The sequence below is a fragment of the Poecilia mexicana genome, unplaced genomic scaffold (genome assembly GCF_051168715.1).
Source record: "Poecilia mexicana isolate PSO_F unplaced genomic scaffold, ASM5116871v1 scaffold_22, whole genome shotgun sequence".
NCBI lineage: Eukaryota > Metazoa > Chordata > Actinopteri > Cyprinodontiformes > Poeciliidae > Poecilia > Poecilia mexicana.
In genome coordinates this window covers 7,544,972-7,567,334 of record NW_028263391.1, presented here as the reverse complement: position 1 = coordinate 7,567,334, position 22,363 = coordinate 7,544,972, and the positions used below count along the sequence as shown (strand labels likewise).

General features: G+C 40.2%; 1 protein-coding gene across 1 annotated transcript in view; it reads left to right on the top strand.

The window, feature by feature from the left end:
* slc25a21 (solute carrier family 25 member 21) overlaps nucleotides 1–22,363 on the top strand; it is a 115,392-nt gene that overhangs the window by 47,447 nt on the left and 45,582 nt on the right. The gene's annotated exons all lie outside the window — the stretch shown is intronic.

The following is a 22,363-nucleotide window of genomic DNA, read 5'->3' as shown; positions in this document are numbered from 1 at the left end:
AAAGTAAACATTTGCAGAGAGTCGACTGTACAGGCAGGTACTTGGGGGGGCTCTGTGTTGCTCAATTTTGCTTTTCCCCTTCCTCTTAGACTCCCACCCTTCCCTCCCTCCCTTCACCCCTCAGTTTTCTGCCTTCTTCATGTGCGCCGGTGGGCCACGGTTTCCTAAGGGCTGGACGTTGAGCTGCTCTTTGAAATCAGCCAACCGGTTGGCCAGACACACAGGATCGCCTGCTTTTTGTGGCCTGAATGCAGATCACATCCAAGACAAAACCAGCCAGCCTGGTTCTGTTTTGAGTGTACACAGCTGAACAAAAAGCAATTCTTCCTCATTGTGCAAGCTATCAACAAAAGGCTTTAATTGCTTTAAGTCCCTGCATAAGATCCAGGCATGCTGCGCTCCGTTTTGTTTTAGCACAGAAGGGGAGGTCTGCTGCAGATTTGCAGGGAAATGTCAGCGGGACTGCAGTTCAGAGCACTCAGCGTTTTGAGCCTGATGGTCGGCGACTGCTTTAACTGGGGCCGGGGCGCTGTCTGCACAGCTCAATTTTGCCCACATTAATCAAACTCACATTTCCTCACATCAGCCGGTGCGCCTATCAGCAGCGCCGGCTTGTTAGCATAATGAATGCAGGTGATTTTCACACAGAGGAGCACAGTCTTCAGCTGGCAAACTAATACTGTGGGGAGAGGAATAAAACAGATTAAATGCATATTTAATATGATTTTTTTTTCAAACTTAGTTGGTTTTTACTTTAACACCAAAGTCCTAAATGAAACAAAGTGCAATTGTGAAGTTTTCCTGTTTTTGTTTTGTTGCGAATTGTGCTTAAACTGGTTAAAATAGCCTTACGAACCAATTTCGACATTAGCTCATCATTAGTTTACGGAACAGAATGTTGCTCAGAGTAATGTGCTTAAATTTAGACTATTTGCGTTTTTATCTGTTGCTGTTCTCAGTAGTGTTTATATGTACTTTATTCAATGGCAGCAAAACCCCCTGAGCCGTTTGTTGGGAACACTGTGTAGGTTTTCCCAAAAAATTTGGCAACAAGAAAATGGAAACAGTTTGTCAAGAGGACTAGAGAGGACTTTAATGGCCAGATTGGACTTTGAATGACCAAATTTATATCCTGTAGGATCCTGCATACTTGATGCCACAACCACCGAGAACAATCACACAGATTTACAGTGATGCAGGCATTGTCATTACAGCATACAAAGCAAGCTGCACCATAGTGATTGAGAGAGGAACCATAAAAGATGGTATTCATTCCGTTCTGCACAAGTCACAAACTTGGGTCCGCCGATCCGTTTTTGCAATTTTTAGAGAGCTTAAAGCTCTGGATTCAAATGTCCGCTGTATGACTGGTGATGTCAGCAGATTATAGTGTTCATGAATCACAAGCGTGCATGGAAATTAATGAAGTAAAAATGCCAATAAGAACTTACTAGCACTCTCTAACTTTTGGATTGCCAGATTCATATTCTAGCTAAAGAATATAGCAATCAATCCCTCTGTCTGCTCTCTATTGTGTTATTTTCCACTCAAGTTGTATTCCTGGGGCATAAAGTCCATCAGGTTAGGTGTTTTAAACAAAAATGTATGAAAGTATGTATGATAATTACCAGCCTACAGTTGGCTAGGAAAGAGACATGCCTTTAAAACGCTACTACCCTAAAAGGAGTCATGGGGTTTTCTTTGTGGCTGGGAATATTTCCAGACAGCTGAATTTATATTTCTTGGTAGCAACCAAAAACTGCAGGAGACTTCAGTCAGCCAGCTGATCAGCAGGGGCAGCTGCATTACTCTACGCTTCGTTGTGTAATACGAGTTACAACAACATCCAATTTCCTGCTGGGATTAATGAAGCATTATTTTTTTTAATTGGATTGAATTCATGCAGAAAACAAAACGCCTGTTGCTCTGACACTTTCCCTCTCATCAAAAGGGATTGTGAACTGTCAGGATGGAGACTTTGTTGTTTTTTGGGGGGTTTTTTAAGATGCTGGATTACTTTGGTGCCAGTAACCAACCTATGTCTATGTCAGACATGATGGAATCGCTTCTGAATCCATTCTTGAATGTCAGAAGCTCCACACAGAGGGTAGCGTTTAATGAGGCCTGTGGATCCCAGTGAAACCTGCTTCCTTTGTGTTAATCCCAGTTTTCTAGTCATACTTTCAGCTTTTAAAAAATTGGGTCATTAGCTTTCTAGATGTTCACAATGTGAAAACTCAATGTTTTTATGAAGTGCCCTCGTTTGTAAAGAAAACCTTTTTTATTTTTGCAAAATCCTGCTGTTTTTGTCGTAACTGTGCAACAGCTAAACGGTCTAAAACCTTTTCTTTTTTTTCTTCTAAGTTTACCACTCTTCAAAATAACTTTTTTTTCTGCCTTCTGTTATTTCTCAGCTGCGATATTAAAATCTGACCACATTCAAGCATGTCGGTTTCTTTCACACACCCTTAAAGTCACCTCTGCATTAAACATCAAGATCTGTTATTTCATGGAGAGTTTAAACTAAAATGGCCGTTTGTGTACGTGCCGAGTTATTTCTTTTCAGGCAGACTTCCTCTTGGTTGAACTGAAAGGAGGGCACTGAAGGTCAGAGGAGTGGGGGTCTGTCTGAGAGTAAAAGCTCGCAGTCAGACAGTGAGAGAGACCTTTGCTTTACCATTCATATGTACAGGTGCTTATAATTTGGAGCGTGTGATTAATCATTGTTGTTTTTGTGGGTGACATCTTGTTTAATGGATCTGTCCATCTCTCTTCTTTTGCCCGTTCAGTTGGAAAAAGGAGCTATGCAGCGTGACCGGTTTTACATATTCGGCTTAGACGCTCATGCATAAACACAGACTCTGACTCAGGGTCGTATCAAGATCGAGCTAATTGTAATTTCGAGCTCGTCTTTTTGTTTTTTCTCTTCTCCCACCCCCCACTGCAACACTGTCGTGTTGTTAAATCTGCAGACGCTGTCCAAAGTATGAGGTAGCCAAATGCAACATGTGTGCAAGCCCACCAGCTGCCACCGCACAGAGGCGGTGGTGTTTTCCGTAGCTGTTTGCTTTGGGCGGAGGGCAAACTGGCTGGTCAGCGTGGCTGTAAATCAGAGTCTTCCTGATGGAAGCCTGACGGACAGGAACCTAATCTGTCCCCGGTGTGTCATTATGTCCAACCTCCCAGATAGCTGCAGATCCTGCTGCTCCTCTCATCTCTCTCAGCCTTCACAATACACACACGTGCGCGCGCACACACACACACACACACACACAGGCCCACACATACCTCAGTCTCCTGGAAACCAGAGACAGTAACAGACACACATGTTGAACATAAACCGGTTGAGCCGGTGTCAAGAGTTCATCATCAGCATCTGTCATAGCAAAGCCGATGCCCAAAAAACCACTGGCTTCTCCCGCGCCACAGCCCCGGCGTTCCTGCCTCAAATGTTCACAGGCCGTGCATCTACAGTCGCCAAACTGGCTTCAGCGATGGCTAAACATAAGCAAACAGACAGATCCTTTTAGGACATGTTAGGATTTGTCCCATGAGCCAACTGGCTCTTGCACAAAACGGCCCTCACACATTGTGGAGAGTCTGAGTCAAGGTGTCATCTGTTTCTTTTATGAGCCCTTACGTTGCCAGATCCGAAAGGGAATGCCTTCATCTCTATGCACCACAAATGCATAAAAAAAATAAAATAAAATACAAGTCACTGCAATAATTTGCCAATCATTTTTTAAATCATTCACGTTTTACTTTCCTATCATGTTCTCATGCAAATCTTTTTTTATCCTCTAAAAAGCTGAAATTCATAACGCGCCGCAGCCAGTTTTGGGTTATTTCAGCTTCTCTGACAACATGGAGGGTAAAAGCAAGAGACTCGGCACAGTTCACTTGGAGTTTGTCCAAGTAGAAGCTCTTGACCTCTCAATTACAGGATGATGGAGCCATTTCTTCTTTTGCGTGTTGCTGAATTTCATTAGCAAGCAGGCATCCATCCGCACATGTTTGTGCAGCTTTGAGCTATAGCTTTGAATTGTTTTGCTGTGTTTAGCTTTTTTTCTTTTTTTTTTTTTTTTTTTGCAGATTCCTGATATGCAATACTAAGTATGGAGCAGGATTATAACCTTAAGTGAAAACACCATGGTTTCAAAGTGTTTCCATTTATTTATAAAGGAAAAGCAAAAATAATCTCTACTGGTTCTAAATTATAATATTGGGTGTAGTCAAACGAACCAAACCTGTTTACCCCCTCACCTATGGGGGAACTACACCACTAACTACTAAATAAAACTACAGTAAAACCTCAGAAGACACGAGCGTAACTTCCTTCTATGCAACAAGTAAGCGTAGAAGCATCAGATTTCAGCAGCTGTAGGATTTCTCTTTTGTAAAACACCATGACCTATATTTGTCCTGCTATCGTTAGACTTTTGCATTTGTTTTGGTTGCATTTACCCAGAATGCCCTGCTGCATAGTTCGCTTCCTGCTTTTGAAGGAATTGAATGCATTCAAACCGCACCAGAGTTCATTTTAGGCGAACCAGAGTTCGCTTTTTTGGTCCTCATCAAAGTTTGATTGCGCTTTCACACCTCTCCAAACAAAGACTTTGATTAAATCGGACTAAACGGGGTTGGTGTGAATGCCCAGCCCTGTTATTAATCGTTTTTCCTCAGTACCTTGATATCTGCAACAAATCCACGCCTACATCGCAACACAGTCTGCTTTCAAGGTTTCTCAGATTATCTCGTTTTAAAACTCGCTTCCATGCATTTCTTTTCATTCTCTTATCTTCTGCTGCAAGTTTCTTACAAATCCAGAAAACTAAACACCCACTGATATAATCTGATGCCATCAAGAGACAAAACACTGATGCACTCCATCGACAATGAATGCAAGACTTATGCACTCAATGAATGTTTGCTTGACCTTTCTCAGCATCACCTCAGACACCAAGCCACCTCTGGAAGTAAGCCTCTCATTCAGTGCCAGTGGAGCAGCGCCGAGGTTTGTCTCCCTAATGCCCAGAGAGCCTGAAGTCTTATTTCCAGCTCAGGTGACAAGTGATCTTTTAAACAATAAGACCAGCTTTCCACATTTGTAAATTTCTCTTTTTTTAATGTTCTCTACTAACACAACACACAAGCAATCCAGTATTAGTCTTTACACATCTTTTGCGCCATCTCTTCATCTGTTGTGTCTTTGTTTATAATCCAGGAAGTACTGAAAGGCTTGAATGGTGATTAAGCCCAAGGGCTGTTTAACTGGTGCCGGGCGAGCAACGTGGCACCGAGCCATCTGCCAAAACAAAAGCCATCAGCGATGCCCTTTCACACAGAGAGCCAACGAGCCTGCCGCTACACCCGACTGTGGAAATGAATTGCCCTAATTCAAATAATGGAGACGAATCATAGACACAACACAAAGCTCGGCTGCTGATTGCATAATTATCGCATCCAACCGCTGTCTTACGGAACGTAATCACTGTCTCTCATCAGCAGCGAGCTGCCATTGTGCATCTGGAGCTGCATTACGCAATATTTGGAGAGACTCGCAGCAAGCAAGCTTGCTAACAATGAGCGCGACGCTTGTTTGTCGTGTCGGTAGTACGGATAAGAAAGCGCTCTCTTGTTTAAACAAGACCAGCCTTCTCGTAATGCCTGCCACTTTTTCCTCAAGTGCTGGAACATATTGTGACTGTGTTTAACCAGTAATGGCTGAGTGCCTTTGCTCTTTTCTAATCGCTTCCTGCCTTTAGCACCAACGATGGCGGACAAGAAAGACGCATGCAGGTTTCCCTTTCTTCGGACGTGGAACCTTCACGGCTTCTCTTTATATTTTCCTCCTTGTGTCTAAATGCTGGAGCCAGGAAAGCCAGACCACCCCTTGAGCTTATTCAATGCCGCCACGACTGTGTCAGTCCTACCACGAATAGCTTGTAGATCATAAGGAAGATCATATCACCCCACAGGAATGTCCGCTGGTTTTTCAGCCCCTGCATCATTTGCATTCATCTACCTTGCAGCCGTTTTCCGTGCCCACAATGATTGTGTGTTTCGGGGAACATCTCTTCCATGATGGATCCCGAAACATCTGCCAAAGGGGGTTTTCTTCCACAGAGGATTGTTACCCTGAGCTCTTTTTTTCCCCACTTAGAACCAGTCCTGAGCTGCAAAGCTTTAAGCTGTCAGTGGCTGTTTTTGTCTTTAATTGTCTCCCAGCAGTTTACTGTGGCAACACGTCCTGTTGGCAGTAAAAGCGAGGGTCTTTATTTTAAAAGACAAGTTCCTGGCCTTCTGTCTGAGTGTCCATCCAGTCTGCTCCAGACAGCAGGCACTAACAGGAGTGGGGGACCTGTGGGGTTGGAGGGCTTCTACCTATCCTATAGACATAGGGTGTTAACAACTAATTAAAGAATTTACTGCCTCACTAAAACATTATTATTGCTGTTCCCTCCCAATTATTGCCTCTATTATCAGCTTTTATGGACACAGGTGAGCTTCCGCAGAACGTTCTGCGTGTTTTGGCCGAGCGGTCAGTTATGACGTCGCGTTAAAAACACCACGGCAGCTGTGAAGCCGAGAGGTTAGAATCGGAGGGGGTAGACACGGGGCTTCTCCACTCATTTGCAATTCTAGTTGCTACATGAAATGGAAATATGCTTTTTCAGCTGGCCTCTTTCTCTCTCCAGTAAAGAGCCATCTTTTGTGTGGTTCCCACATGTGCTTTACATCACCTCAATCAATCTCTGTCTCCCCTCTGTCCACTAGGTGACAGTAATGACACAGCTCTCCCCTTTTAGGGGCTGGGGATGGGATGCACTGTAATCTTTGTTTACACAAGGTAAAATACTTAGGCCTATGGGCTGTAGGATGTTGTAGTGTTGTGGGAACATGCTGGTGAAGGTAATGCTGTTGGTGTCTATGGTGGGAAGTCCACACGTTTCCCACTCTGCTCCTCGTCACTCAGCAGCATGTAAAGGCTCGCCGTAATGGCCCACATTATGGCGCTCTGTACACTTTCACGGTATCGGATTGAGACAAATTTGGATTTAGTGATTTCAAGTTTCAATTTTTCTAAAAGGGTGACATGAGGGTTTGTTTTTTTCCCCAGCAGAAATTTTGACAATCGGTAACCTGTCTGAAACTCTATAGATTAGCTTGAATCATTTTTTAAAATACTTTTAAAGTCTGTACCAAATGAACACAGTGCAAAGGATGAATGTTACATTTGTAGGCGTGAATGAAACACTCACACTTGAAAATAAACACTAAAATATCACTACCATAGAAGAACATAAAGCAACCATGTATGATGTATAATAATTGCTTTCATTTAAAACAAATATACTAAAATAACATAAGCCACCGGATATAATTATGTCATAAGGAGTATTTTTTTTATTATAATTTTCACTCTAATTTTCCTATGAACATGTCTTTCAAGCATGGGAAAAAACATTGGAGCCAGCTGACTGGCAGTGAGCAGCAACAGGTGGAGGAGGGGCAGCATTATTAATGCCCCATGTTTTGTGGAATCTCCTTAAAAGCCCTATATCTCGTTTAACTTACAGTACTGTTGAAATTAAGTTTCTCTGCATTTCGAATGTTTTTATTTTTTTTATGCAATTTGATTTATAGACTGATTTAGATCAATTTCAACTGCGATTAAATTAATATGCAGTTAGAGTGAGCGAGTGCCTTACGTCTGTGTGTCATTTAAATCCTTGTTAATCAGACCACAACATTTAGTTTTTGGAGAGAAAAAAAAGCTAAGAAATGTCATGTTTGACTGGACTGGACACCAGTCACCCTTCAAGTCTTTATTATTTCTCTAGCAGAAAAAGAGCCGAAAACCTAAAGACGGTGGACATCAGTAGCACAGTTTCAACAGTTTGTTACCCAGAAGTCATAGGCTTTGTCACCTACACATCAATTTGCCCCTTCGCCATTTTGTGCCCACAATTTACGCACAGTGTTGCAGTTTGGTCACAAACTCCTTCCATGTTGTCGCCATAAACAAACCATTTTGTACCAAAGTACTTAACTACCAAATGTCTTTTTTTTTCTCTGGATAGTCATTTAGTAAATTGTGGAGATATTGTGAAATTCTTAAAGCTCATCAAATCTAATTTTAATGAAATTGTACGTCATTGTCTGAAGACTATTTTCACATTCAGATTGTGTTGTTGATCCGTGTTTGGTTGAGTTTACTCTCATGAAATAGTAATGATAAAACTACCAATAGCAATATTCTGCTGGTAGATAATATTTATGCGGGTCACATCACTGTTTCTTTACAAACAATCACGGTCATCAGGATAATCTGCTGAGGTGCTCATTTTTTAAATTTTGTCTAGCTTCTAAGTCAGAAAATATAGTTAAATCAAAATTTGAACAGTCACCGTTTGCATACCTGCAGTTAAGACCATAATTACACATAGAGCTGGCATATTTCCGAATCTTTTCATCCCTCCACACATTCTCTGTCAGACTCCAGGCGGGATTCTGGCCGAGTCGCTCCTAAACGTAAACATTACGACCATCAAGACGAAACATTTTGGTAAAAAAAATTTAAAAACTGACTTCAGCTGAAATCTGACGGGTGTATGAATAATTCTGGGCTGGCGTCTTCTGCAATAATTTGTGTTTCCATTGTTTGGAGCCACATTTAGGTGGATATTTTATTATGGGTCACTGCATGTTGGTCAGTTTGAATCAGTGTGATAAAGCTAATATAGTGATCTGTTTAAATAATTCAAGTAATTACTTTGAAAGGTGGAATAATGTGAATTATTTGGAAATCTATAAAATGTGACTTTTTTTTTTTACCTTTTAGATTTTTTTTTTGTACTGTATTAATCCGGCGAAAACCGTTTCATCTGCCTCGACTCAAAACCTGTAAGATGACACTGTAGTTGAAGAGTTTTAGATTTTTCCTGTCTTCCCCCCCCAACCGAAATGTATGCACCATTTGGAAAAGTGAATAATAAGTGCTTATGGCTGAAAAGTTTCATATGGAAGTTGCGATAATGTGCTAACTTTGTTTGTAGATACATATCAGTTTACAGAGCAAATAATGGATACTTGTGTTGACCCAGCGAAATGTTTCAGTGTCGCGCCTATTTCACCAGAAATTCTCTGTAAACTAAACAAAAGTAAAACGCCAGAAAAAACAAAAACAGGATGCCGTCTTTCTGTTTTTGCTGGAAATAGTTGTTTCTGTTTTTGTACAGTTGTGGTCGCGTCTAAACTTGATCTACAACAACTACAAGGCTGAACTGGAATTTGATAACTGCACCAAACTAGCTCTGTGGCTTTTGATGAAACTAGGAAAAAACGTTTTATCTCTTCCATTTTCACTTTAATATCAACGTAATGTGCTCCTTTCTAATTTGGGCTCATGTTTGTGTAATTACGCTGTTTTGATGAAATTATTTGGTGCCAAGAATAACACAACAAGCTGTTTCAAAGCAGGACTGAGACTGTAAATGTCTACAAATGTTCAAAGTCTGCATATGACTACTTTGCCTGTCTGATATCATTTTAAAATATTACATCTTATAATATTAAATATTTTTTTAAAAACATTAACATTATGCATGTTTGTTTTTTTTCAATGTGTTAAAAAATTAATATTGTCCAAAACAAATGCTAACACTGATATATAATGCATCACTGTTTAAAAAGTCAATTATTAAAATAATTTACAGTGTAATTGGTTATCAAGATATTTTTAGGTGTCTAATTTTAAAGAAAAAAATTGTTGGTGAATAAAACAAAGTGTTAAAGACGTCATAACCAAAATGCTTAAGGCTTAATATTCAAATTCATTTTCTTCTGAACCTTGTTCATAAGTTGTTTTTTTTCGCCGCCTACCCAGAAAGGAGACGATAAGAACTAAAAAGACTAATTTTTTTTTACACCTCAACTCTTCTTTTTCTACTACTTCTTGTTTAGTGGTGGGTGGCAAACACCTTAATGAATCATTACTGCCAAAAATGTTGCCTACAGAAAAAGAAACTCATATTCTACCCATACAAACTACAGCAGCTTAAAAATAAAAATATGGCCTGGTGTGTTTTACATCTCGAGTCTTTCTGAAATAAATCAAGAACAAAATAAATAAATACCAGTTTTCATTAGATGGAAATTACCTGATCATACAATCCAGACTGAATGCCTCACATCAACACACAGTGCTTGCTGTTGGCACAGCTCTTTCCATTTTATAGAGGATACTTCTCCTTTATGCCACCTTCAGACACTCACTAAAAAGATGAAATGTAAACTGATAAAACGGCTAACCTGTACCGACCATCGGCAGCAGCTGATTCAGGGTCTCGGCATGCTAACGAGAGCCAGCCGCAACACCGGGCTAGCTAAAGCTGAATACAAACCTCTTCTGAATTCTTTTCTCCGACACACAAACTTTCTGAACCACAAGACTTATGACAATTATTGACTTTGGCAAATATATATACATCCATAATACATCCTATATAAACATATCGGCCTTCCTCGTCCTCTCTGGATGCCGCAGACCACATCAGAATATCCCACTAGGATTATTTACCAAAATAAAGTAGCTGGCTTGGTCGGAACCTAACCATAATTAAACGTTACAAATTACTGTAATATAATGCAATTTTGATGATTTTAATTGCTTATATTTAATACCCTCCAATTTTTAAAAACTCTTTAGACATGCTGAGCCCCAGTTCCATACAAACAGCATCATATTACTAGAAAAATCCATTCGGTCAGTAATATATTAATTCTTACGTTGTATAAATCAGCAAAACAAGGTGCAAACTTGCATGTTTGAGCTCTTTTCCTGCATCGGATGTGCTGCACTTATCATTTTGCTTCTTCGCTTAGTGACATCAAAACTTTATGCTGCACAACTTCATTTCACGACTTTACCGATGTAGAGTTTGAGATAAATTTGCTGTACTTTTCAAACATAAAAGTGTACTCATGTTGACTAAAAGATTTGACACTGAATGGTGTCGTATAAAGCGTCTGTTCTAGTTGGAAGCGTTTCAAAAGCACAATTTTAGACTGAGGTCTTTGTTCCAAGACGTCGCTGTTTATTTAGCTGGAGCAGGTCTCGTGCAGGGGCTGCAGATAGTTTGTTTAGAGAGCAAGAAGTCTCAGATAATACTTCCTCTCCAAAACATCAGTTACTGCACGTTTTGCATCCATTTTATACCCTTTTCTTTTTACTCTGTCACACATTTCCGCCCGTCCGGTATCTCTATTTGCATCAATGATGATGCATTTGAACACACACACACACACACACGCACACACACACACACACACACACACACACACACAAGCCACAACAGGGACAGTAATGGAGGAACGAAGGCTCTGACACAGACTTCTGACAGCTGACATTTATCATTAGCGCGTCTGCCCAGGCAGGCCGGGTTGACCCAGTCAACCACTCACACACCTCCACTCATCCATCAACATCACAGAGTTCAGTTCAAGTTTGACAGACTGGGATGTACCATGCCAGATCTCTTTCTCGCTCTCTCTCTCTCGTATATTATTTTTCTCTCTGTCTCTCATATATTCTTTCTCTCTGTTTACCTAGTGAGGGAGAATTGAAATTGTGTTCAAGATGATTTTATTACCGAAAGAATGACTACAAAAAAGCAAGATATAAAAGTCTGTTTAGTGTTTTTGTTTTTTTGACTTACTCTGCTGATAAGGTTGTAGTTTAGAGGCATTAAGAGGAATGGTTAATTTTATTTCGTGTGTGATTTAACTTTTACCTGGACAATAAAAAGGGAAAGTATCAGTTGAGATATAAAATGGTATGGGGGGGAATGTTGGCAGCTTTAAAAATGTTGCTGTTCTTTGATGCTGGCCCACACCTTCAATTTTGCAGGGTAAAATAGCCAGAATGGAGATATTGCTTTTGTTGAAATTTTAATTATGCGTTACATGAATGTGTTTAGGATCACATACTTGTGAGCTGTGTGTGTTTCCCAAGATGGTAAAAATAATAAAAATCCTACCTGATTGTAGCTTTAATTGGTATGCGTCAGAGTGAACGTAAAAACAAGGATTGCAAAACCAAGCAGGATTTAGAGTTTTGTGTTGTTGCAACATGCACATATATTATTTTTTTCACGACAACTTTTTCATTTTCCAAAACAAGTCCGTTTTTACAAATGTTACTTACTACTTATTCAGAGTTATTATTTTGTACAAATCGTATCTAAACGAGGCTGTTTTTTAGCTTGTCAACACATCTATTAAAGAAAACACCAAAATGTTTAAAATCGGTATTTGAAAATAATTTTTCCCATTCTTAACACTCTGAACAACGTGGTTTGAGTTGAGCACCTGAACATCCTATTTTATATTTATTTTTTGGGACAAAATTACCACTTTTATTCATTTTTTGCAGCTCGTGCAAAACTAATATAGGCTTGCTATTGGTGTTTCTTAGCAAAAGTAGTTTATCATTATTTAAAGAAGAGTACATTGAAATGTTTAAATGCACCTTTTTTTATAAAAAAGCATTATTCAGGGTTGCCTCTGCATTTCCCAACAGGACAACATAGCACACTCTCTACACACCTCAACAGCTTAAGGGGAAAAAAGAAGTACCTACTGGAATTGCTTTTCTACAAAACTGGCCTCCTCCCAACTGTGATAACCCAGGCTGTTTGCATATCTTAATACCACAAATGACTCCTAAAATGATTCATTATGAGGTGTCGGCAATGCCAGAAAGTTTTCTCAATGTTCCGAGGAAGAATTTTCAAATAATAGACGGAGAACTTAGCGACCCTGAAATATATTACTGGTTCAGTCTTTAGTGTGTTTTCTTTTATTTCGTCTCTTTTAGATTTGTGACTGTTCTTGATCTTATAGCTGTTTTATAACATCTATTTCGGCGGTCAAACGATAATCACGACGCGGCTTTCATGTTAATATTTACTGGCATCTCCCATCGGTCGTAAGGTGGGAGTGTTGAGTTGCATCCGGCCTTTCAGGCATGAAAATAAAGTCTTTGTTGCAAAGCGTCGACTTCATGTGAACAAAACGGAATAGATTTTATTTTTTCCTCTGTCTCTGAGGAAAGCCCTACATCTATTTTGCACTTGTCAACATCCAAAGAAACCTACATCGCAATGCAGAAAGTCTCACAACTGGAAACACTCAGGAGTGTTTCCAATTGCAAAATTATGCGAAAACCATACAGTTTAGGATCTGCAGATTTGTTTGTGCCACGGTGAGAAAGGTGAATGAAAATCCACAAACATCCATGATAGATGTTTGTGTTGCTTTATTATTTCTTCGTAAGGAAGAATACAACAGGCCAAAAAAGTTGGTCGCAGTGAGAACTTGCTGGAGAATCACTGGCTACATTCACACGCGGGCTTATTTTGTGATCTTTCTGACCCTCCTTTTGTGCGTGAAGTGTTATTATCTGCTCCATTCACATAAGAGCTTGGATGGACATTATTCCCAACAAATATGCTCATTTACATGCCGTCCCTCGAGGCGACATACAGGAAATCTCAGTCCTTCAACGGGTGTGTAAGAACAACTGCGATCTGGCAGCCGGCACAGGCCCATGAACGTCTAAACCTTTTAACTGCAGCCTTAAGTTGGAGAAATCCCCTGTTGTCATTGGAGATGACTCCACTTGGGTTTTCTGTTTTACAAGATCGGTTTGAGTTTTTTTTTCCAAGTGCACATTTAGTGGAATTAACTGGGACGTTTCTGCGCTCCTTAACCAGGAAACTTGAACTCTGTGATTAATGGCTTTCTCCCGTCTTGGTTTCCGTGCTGCATCTTCTCCCAGATGATCTCTAAGCCATAATATATTTTCCTTTTATAATACAGCTCCGACCACATTTATTTGGCTCTCCTGTTAAACGTGTGTAAATTCATCTTTAGTTGCAGTCGCACAATCTGAGTCTGAAAATCCAGACTTTAGTTTGTATGCTGTAAAATAATTGATTTGTCCCTAAAAAAAAATCAATCCATGAAACTAAAGTATTTTAAATTTATGCTTTACTTTGTACATTTTTCAGAAACTTCTAACTTATAATCCATCATTTTTTCTTTCACTGGAGTATAAATCTATTTCTCCTTGCCATTACCCACATTGACCAGATATTGAGTCGTACTTCTAAAAACGGTCTTGGTTTTAAAGCAGTCTCTCCACACTTGCTTGCCTCACTTTGACTTTAACTAATAGTTTATTGGCTTGACAAATTTGTGGTACTTTGATGTAAACCACAACTGTTTTTTTTTCTTTCCAAAAATAAAATTCTAATTTACTGTCCCATATTACAATTACCCAACTCAATATGGGCTTTTAAGTTTCCAAGTATTTTATCTGGGTTTTCTCTCAAACACAAAATGAATGTCTACATTCACCACAGTCAGAACAGTTGAGGCAAATTTAGCTGTGAAAAATGGACAGCTCAATCTACAGTAAATAAGTAAATGGCAACCTACTGCTTGACCAACGAAATCCCTCCTCGCCAGCCCACCACACCCATCCACCCTTGACGACCTGTAGCCAGCAAAACAAAAGTTACACCATGCATTTTAGCAAGCAACTAATGAGCTGCGTCTGTATTCACAAGATGCCTCAGAAGGGGTTGCCAGGTTTGATCAAATTGTCCGATTCTATCTTTCAGAACAGATTCTGTTTTTTCCAGACGGGTTGTAGTCGTTTTATCCTCCTCCAGTCAGACCTTTATCGGTGCATCCTTTATCTTCTGTATTATATGATGATTCACTTTTCGTGCTATTTTGTGCTAGGCAATAAAACATGAGACATTATTGTGCTATGGGTCATGATTTCAGAATAAACATGGAATCCGGCTTGATCACAACACCCACGGTTGCAGACATTAAAAATATTAATTCAGAAATTCTAAATCTTTGGACTTATTGCATAACAATAAAGGTGGTTTGCATTAGAAGTTGTGCGTTTATCACAAATTATATTTCTGGGCGTATGTTGTGCAAGTAATTTCCCTCTTTAAAAAAATCAACCTGTACGTAATTCTAATTTGTAGAGGATAATGTCTTGCACTATGTTGGCAGGTATTGATGTTTTCAACAAGGGCTTTTTCCTACAGAATAAAACCAATTTATTTCTCTCATTTCCATGTGTGAATATGAACAGGAAGAGAACATAGTATGAGATTAATACAAATGTTGTTTGATCAATGTTGGTTTATCTATCAGTGATATGTTGTCTCTGATTTGCAAATATTGGGGGAAAAAACAACTATTTTTCCCCGATCTAAATTTCTAATAGAGGGAAAAAAATGAAGCAAATAACCCTTTTATTTAAACTGCAGATCATCGACACGTTCAAGACTAAAGCTTAAAATTTGTCTCAATTTTCTTCCATTTATGAATCATGTTGTTAATAATAGGATTATTGTTGTATAGCTGCTTATTTATATCCGTTGGAGCCAATGAAATACCTGTAGAACGAGAATAAATGTCTTCTTGCCATTAAAAACCACCTCAAATTGGCTTTTAAAATGAAAACGCATCCTTCCTTGTGGTGTTTGCAGTGACCTTTGATATCAACTAATTTTACTAATAATCATCCTACTTTTATAGAAGAAACATGCAAGCGCCGCCGCCTCTTGTCTCGGCGACGTTCTTTGTTCTCTCACCACTTCTCATCTGCCTGAACATTAAAAAGAGCCTGAAATTAATAAAGTTGTCTGACGCGGCGCTTCAGTCTCGTCGCTGATGGATATCATGTCGGCTTTGTTAACCGTAGCAGACAAATTACAGGGAGCGCATCACCCTCGCAGGCCTTGTTTGGCATTCCAGGTCCGCCATGTTTTGAAATGTATTAATGGAGGACATGCAGGCGTGAGACATTACCTGCAGGTTCAGTCAGGAGCTGCTGTCAAAACCGGAACGGGCCTGCGAGGCAAAGCCCTGTCATCACGGCACTCCTCTCACACCTTCAAACCGCAGGGCGAGCTGCAATTTTCTGCCTTGGCTCTCAATGAACCAAAAAATGCGCCATGTTTGTAAAAACAATTAGGAATATTGGGGTGTATGTGAATCATGAGCTCGCCATGTTTCTTTGTGATTTTCTTTAATTCGTTGTTTGTTTTTAAGAAGGAATAAACAGCCAGATTCCCGCTCACCGCGTTTCTTTTTCCGTGGAGTAATCGATGAAACTATCAATGCGAGCAGCACGCAAGCCGTCTCCGAAGAGTGAAGCGATCTTGTGCAATGACTGGTCCCTGCTTCTCTCGTGTATTAAGCACATTTACCCGGGCAGTTCTCTCTTCCAGTGGCAGTGACCTCCCTCCCCATGCCTGCTGGGAATTACAGTCATTCAGTGAGTGTCTCAGCATGATGGATGACACCTGCACCCGTTGAGCAATCGCTCTCTAGTGTTGTATTGTTTTTCTTTCTCATTTTTGCGTGGGAGCGAACGGTGTGCATTCCCCGAGCCAAAACCAACCCAGATAATCATCTCATCTGCGTGATGCACGATCTTCGCTCCGTGGACGACAAATTATCAGAAAATGCTGGGCAGCGGTGATACTCGTGCTACTCGTTGGCTCAGTCTCTTGACACCTGTGCACTGTGTGCAAAATGTTAGCAAGGCATTCATTCTTCTATAAAAAAAAATATTCTTATGCAAAGCCAAACCCCAATTTCTGCAGTAGGTTGGGCATAATTTGATGTTGTAACAATAAATAAATAAATCAAACTAGCGCATTCATCTCCTTGCAACTTTGTTGGCTCTGCTGCAGATTTGAGACCAAAGCATATAAATTTTGTCCCGTTTCAACCACAGACCTCAGTGTTGTCGGAAAAGGAGGATGAATGGTTTGCAATACGTTTTGCAAGTGAAAAAATCAGAACGGTTTCGTCAACAATTTGTACCCTCATTTAAAATCTTGTGCAACCAAATACTCTCAAAAGACATCATTACACGCTGGATGCATCTGGTGATTAAATTTTGTTTAAAGTAAAGTTATGTCAGGTTGGAAAAGGATATACTACTCTTTAAACATAATAGAGTATTATATCATAGTACATGGGCGGATAACAATGCTGGAAGAGAACCTACAGTTGCAAAAGATTTAAACTAGATGCACAACCCTAAACATACAGCCAGATTGGAATAGTTTCAATCAAAGCGTTACCATGTGTTATAATGACCCAGTCTTGATGCAATTTTGCAATCCGAGTCAAAACTTGAAAATTGCCGTTCACAGACATCCTCCATCAGATCTGACCTTGGGATTGAGCTGCTCTGCGAATAAGATGCAGAAAAAAAAACGTGTTCTCTGGTCATGAAAAGTTTGAAACCGTTCACCAAAATCCCTCCTGCCCATGCCTGCAGTGAAAAATGTATTTAATTGTCAGCTAATGTGTTGCAATATTACACTAAATGCTGTTTTGAATAGAGAAGTTGTCGACTTTAATGTTCCGAGAATCCAAAGTTCACATATTGTTTTTATTATTCAGTCTGATAGATGAGTCCCTGCAGTAAATCCCTACACATGGAAATGGATTAAAGTGCCATAAATTAAGTGTCAGAAGTACAAATGAGAATAACACTAGTGATTATGCTTACGGGTTTAATCCACTATGCTCCTTAAAATACTTAGTAGTATTATCACAATTATATGGGTTTTTTATTTGACAAAGTCCTACCGCAGGCCACACTTTTCAGATTCGTATTTATAATAGATTTTAAACCCTGTGTAATGCATCTTCCATTTCCCGATTATGAGCTACTTTGTCTTGGTTTTCCACTCAAAATCTGAATACAGTAACGTTTGTGGTTTTAACGTCGGAAAAAGTCAGAAAGTGTAAAGGCACAATCTAAATATAGTTATGCATGATCTCTTTTCTCCAGACATCTCTTTGGTATTCACATGTTTACATCTTCGAGAATGCGACTCTGCGAGGCGGTGGAAGACGAGCGCTGCCTTGTAGTCCAGAGACAAAAGACTCTCAAAGTAACAAAACATCCCCACATGTCGCTCACTGATGCAAAGCGAAGCCATAAATGTCAACCAGATGGGCACGTCACTGAAAATATTAGGGTGACGAATGAGAGCAACTCGGTGGCATCGTCTGCTAAGCCGGGCCCATCAGCCTTCTCGGTTACTGGATTGGAGAGAGGGTATAGAGGCGAGTGAAGTGTGTGGGTTCACTACCACTGAGCTCTATGATTAAACGGTAGCATGTGCTGACAGCTGGAATAGAAGGGCGGTGATCCTCTAGGTCACTGTGGAGGGTATGAGCTGCCTCTCAGCAGGCCTGTGGAAATCTTGTCAGAGCCTTTCACATTTTATCACAAACTTTAGTGTTTCCGATTTTTTGCTCAGCGGGATGTTAAAATCTTGGGACGTTGCTTTAAATTCCCGAATGTTTTAATTTCTTAAAAACCTTCTAGCCGACATGCCTGCTGTTCGTTCTCCATTGTTCTCTAACAAACCTTTGAGACGTTTACATTTATAAGAAGATGAAATTACACACAACCGACTTGGTATTGGATGCACTGGATTAAATTTACTTATCCAAGAAGTTTGAATACAATGCATGCTATACTTTTAAGATTTTTAACTAGATAAAAAGCTACTTTTTTGTTTATTACCTTATACAGTTCAATTCAAAAATGCATTTGAAATGCTGCAGCTGTGTGGCTGCAGTAAAATGAAATATGAAAAGGTTCACTGAGTTTAAATGTACTGATGCATCCTCGGTCTGTTTTAATCGCGGTTTGCAGGTTTATCAGTGTTACCATTTATCAATAAATCATGAAAAAGCTGGGATAGGAAAAGGTTCCTCTTTCTATATCATCATCTATAACTTGCTTTAGGAAAATACCCACCGTGAATAAACTTCTCTTTCTGGCTAGCTATGTTTTTTTTTTTCCATGTTTGTTTTATGAATTGACAGGACAGTGCCACATTGTTTTTTTTGTTTTTACTTTCATTTTGAAGGGGCACAGGAGGAAACATCTCACAGTTACAGTTAATGGCCTGAAAATATTGCGTCAGCTGCTCTGAAAGAGGTTAGAGTAGGGCTTAAACCTTCTGCCGTTTCAAATATTTCTCCAAACCTGAACAGGCTGTCAGCTCATCTGCCATCAGCTGCTCTTAAAGTGTCTGGCCTGCAAGCGCGTCACAAAGTTGCTCACGTAGACGCAAAGAGGTTTGCATTTCTGCTTGTCACCACTTGATCCTGCCACAACGAGCAAAGAGCACACTGCGCTTTCGGTCACTGTTTCATAAGAAAAAAACGGATGAGTAAAAGTTAAATGTTTGCACTGCAACGTATGTGATTGATGGAATGAAACCTTTATTTTGTGATTCGTAACCAGCGATGGTTCTCATCTTTGCTATGTGACGGATTCACTGAAGCCGTTAACGATGAAGTTTTCTAAGAAAACATTTGATCCGTTTTATCGCTACTGCGGAAGCTGTTGGTTTTTTTTTTTTTAATTCAAACTCTGCTTCCCCATCATTAGGTGAACCTGAGCGTGTTCGGTCACCTCCCCACGTCTTTGTGTTTGCACAAACCGATGGAGCAGGCCGACAGGTTTAGTTTCGTCATGTAATCGGATTACTTACTGAAAGATTTGACGCACCTTTTCCCCTCCGCAGGGCTATTTGTAGTGAGGACAGAAAATGATTGCTCCTATACGGTCTCGCATTTACCTTTTCAGCATGCTGTCATTAGCAACCACAGCCCGGACGAGTGATTGAATTTTGTTCGACTCTTTGCCCCACGCTGCCCCGGTTCATTAGTTCTCGGTTTTCCCATTCATACTTTAAGTAGCAACTTTAGACAGTCTTTTTTTTTCCTGTGGTATTTTGCTTGATAATTACTTCCCTTGAAAACCCCCAGAAGACACACTCTTTTATAGACAATGTGTTTAATTGGGCAAATTAGAAAGAGCCCGTATTGCACAGCAGCTGTGTACACACACATTCCCCTGTGGAATCTGCAAGGAAAGCCCTCAGAGCAGCGGAGAAGCAATGCAGAGAGAATCGGGAGTTAAAAGTAGCTCGATTGAGTCAGAGGGCCTCTGTGCCAGAGCAGTGGCTTTTTCAACACAGATGCACATAGTTTGGATTTGTGTGAAACCTCAGTCTCCAAATGATCACCAAGCTGCATCAATTCTCCAACTTCTGGCAGATTGGCTGACATATCCAGTTTTCATGCATGGTATGGTTAGCGTCATTAAATTGTAGCAAATTTCAATCCCCTGAAGAAATTTTAGACCGCTTGTTCACAACCGAGTTGTGGCGCAGACAGCACCTGACGACAAGAAAACACTAAATTCATGACGTGAACACTAATACGGCAAAATCCTTTTTGCTTGATTTGCACTTTGAAATCGGAAAAATGGTTCACATGAGGAAAACTCCAATTTAGGTCGATTACGTCATTTTAGAGTTGGTTCTAATGTTTGACATGGTAACGTTTTGGGAAACGCCTGATGGTAAATTTGCCCTAGGAAAGTTTCTTCTGTCCGCTTGCTGCGTCCAGACCAAAAATCTGACTATTTTTATTGTTTGGTGAGGTTTGCTTTGACAGTGTACTTTTTGAAAGTGAGCTGTACCTTGTGAACGGCAATTATTGCTCCCACTGGGAAAAAAAAGGCAGAGCCAGGACAGGGCACAGAAGAAAAACAACCACGGATGACCTGTCCACAGTTGACGTTATTAAAACTGCAATGCCATTTTAAATGACAAGAGCAACTCATTCAATGCAGATTTTACTCTTTCATTTTTTTGGTAAGCAGGCTGGACACAAAATTTGTGTGTTTTGTTTTTTTTCTACCAGTTGGGTTATGTGCACGTCTGCCCAAATATTGTGGAGGCATAGTAACCGTGCAGGAGTAGCTTTAGCAGCACTGAAGGACACATTTTTTATCATGATGGTCAGCAATGATGGCTGGAGAAGTCCAAAAAAGGTAGATGTTTTCTGTAGTTGGTTCAGATCGAGGTAGGTTTTGTATTCACATTGGAAGTGAACAGCACCAGAGTTCGTTTGGAAGTGGACTGAGACCAACTCAAAAAGTGAGTCTAGGTCTGGTTTTTTTGTCCATGCCATGGTTCATTTGAGCATGTTAGCCCCTGCTTATAAAGTACAGACTAACAGAGAAACTAACTCTGAAAAAAAAATATCTTTTGAGATTTTGTTCTTTGTCATAGCATCTCTGGTTGCTGTAGATTTGCCAGCTGGATATTCAGGACTTGAACCTCCTGTTCCACCACAATCCACTGTACTGGATTGAGATCTGGTGACTTGAGGTGAAGGCCATTGGTGCACAGTGAACCCATTGCCACTTTCAAGAAACCAATTTGAGTTCATAACAGCTTTGTGACTTGATTCATTGTCTTGCTGAAAGTAGCCATTGAAAGATGAGAACGCTATGATCACAAAGGATGGAAAATGGTCAGCAATAGTGATGAAATGCTGGTTGATATTTGGCAAGGTGAATCCATGTTTGGGGCAACCATCTGAATGTTGAATAAGATTCATGTGTGAATTGTGGCCCAAGACTCCCAAGACCAGGAGTGGTGCCTGATGTGGTTTTCTGCTGCTGTAGCCCATCTGCATTAAAATTTGACATTTTGTACATTCAGGGATGGTACTCCACCAACGTTGGTGGTTACTTGATCTACTGCAGCCTTCTTATCCTCTTCAGCCAGCCTCCTCTGACTACAGCAAGGCATTTTTCTTCACAACCTTCTCTGTAGACCTGAGAGATGGCTGTGTGTGAACATCCCAGTGCTTTGCTCAGTTCTAGTTGGACCTTAGTTAGAAATTTGTGCTTTGTTTTTGAGATCAATTTTGGTCTCTTTTGACTAAACACCCCAGGTAGATTTGATATAAAACAAATCTATCCAAGTCTGTTGTTTTGTATAGGAGAGGGTTTATGATCCTGTGACCTGGCTGTGAGTTAGAGGGCATGTCATCACAAACTCTTTGAAATACCTTGGCATTTAATCAAAAATGTGTTGGACTACTCAAACGTCCCTCTCTCATTTCTGTGAAATGTGACAGGAGAAGACTGAAAGGGCCAGTATAGCCAGGTCGAAGCCTAACAGCCAACACATCACATGTTTGAGCATTGTTCATTTTTGCACACACTCTTTGCTCTGTGGCGAGCTCCCCTCCCACAGCAGTATACATCGTGGTGTTTTGTCATATTTGCGAACCTTTGTAGGTCAGTCAGGAAGAGTCGTATAGAGTTACATACTTGTCATGCAACTGTGACCTGACTTAGCTGAGTCATTTAATGAGGTGACAGGGAGGCAGATTATGTATTTTCCAGGCACATAGTGTC